The sequence below is a fragment of the Crocodylus porosus genome, unplaced genomic scaffold (assembly GCF_001723895.1).
Source record: "Crocodylus porosus isolate Cpor-Errol unplaced genomic scaffold, CroPor_comp1, whole genome shotgun sequence".
Taxonomy (NCBI): domain Eukaryota; kingdom Metazoa; phylum Chordata; order Crocodylia; family Crocodylidae; genus Crocodylus; species Crocodylus porosus.
This window is the reverse complement of record NW_017728928.1, coordinates 17,757,300-17,758,385: the sequence shown is the minus strand read 5'-3', so window position 1 is coordinate 17,758,385 and position 1,086 is coordinate 17,757,300. Positions and strand designations below refer to the sequence as shown.

At 41.1% G+C, this 1,086-nt stretch overlaps 1 non-coding gene across 1 annotated transcript; it reads right to left on the bottom strand.

The window, feature by feature from the left end:
* Nucleotides 1-446: 446 nt before the first annotated feature.
* TRNAQ-UUG lies at nt 447-518 on the bottom strand. Its single transcript has one exon. It is a non-coding gene; the product is annotated as a tRNA-Gln (tRNA).
* Nucleotides 519-1,086: the final 568 nt, after the last annotated feature.

Below are 1,086 nucleotides of genomic sequence, written 5' to 3'. Positions count from 1 at the left end.
GCAATCATTTAGTACTTGCTTTAGCAAGGGGGCGGGGAAAGAAATATTTTATTTGCTAAAAAAATGTAGTTTCACTCAACCAAAAATCTGTGTGCAGTTTTATCGAGAATTCAGTAAATGAAGAATAACTTGTGGGAGTTGTGTTGTGGCACTATCACCTTCAACTTGTGCTCTATAGTTCCTAGATTTATAGATTGTAGAGCTGGAAGGGACCATAGTGGATCAGCATGTCCGACCCCCTGTCCTTGGCAGGAAAGAGGACCAATGTCAGATGACCCCAGCCAGGTGACTAAAGCCTCCTCTTGAAGACCTCCAAGTTAGGTGATAGTATTACCTCTCTTGGAAGCCCATTCTAGATTCTAGCTACCCTTAGTGTAAAAAAATTTTTCCTAATGTCTAACCAAAATTTACTCTCAATTAGTTTGCACCCATTATTCCTAGAAAACAGGTTCTACCAAGATTTGAACTTGGACTGGTGGATTCAAAGTCCAGAATGCTAACCATTACACCATAGAACCAGGTTCATTTGGTACATACTGCTAACAAAGACATGATGAAGATATAGCCCCCTTCCCACTCTTCACCCCCTCAGGTGATGGCTCTAATCACCAGACCATCAAGTGATCCCAGTGATAATTTAAATATTTTATACAGTGTAAAACAGCTGCAACAAGAACAACTGAAAAACCCCACTCTGTAGTGCCCTGTAGCTCAGTGGATCAAATATTTCCCTCAGTGTGGGAGATGGGGTTTTAAAGCCTCAATCTGAATCAGAGAAAGAAATTGAACCTGGCTCACATCTTGGGTGACTGTCCAAACCAATTGGGTAAAGAGGAGCATCACAATTTTGTCCTCAATCACATAAGTCTGGCACCCCTTGCTTTTATTAAAAGTTGCCCAAAATAAGGAATCAATTGATCACCAAATGATTTAACAAACTGAAATTTCAGGAAGCTATTTTTAGTAGGTTCAGAGTTATTGTTAACTCAAACAGCCCATAAGCACAGTTGATGAAGAAGTGTCTCATAATCTGGCAGCCTCTCCTCAGACCCCAAGGAGGTGCTGCCAACTTCATACTGCTCCCTC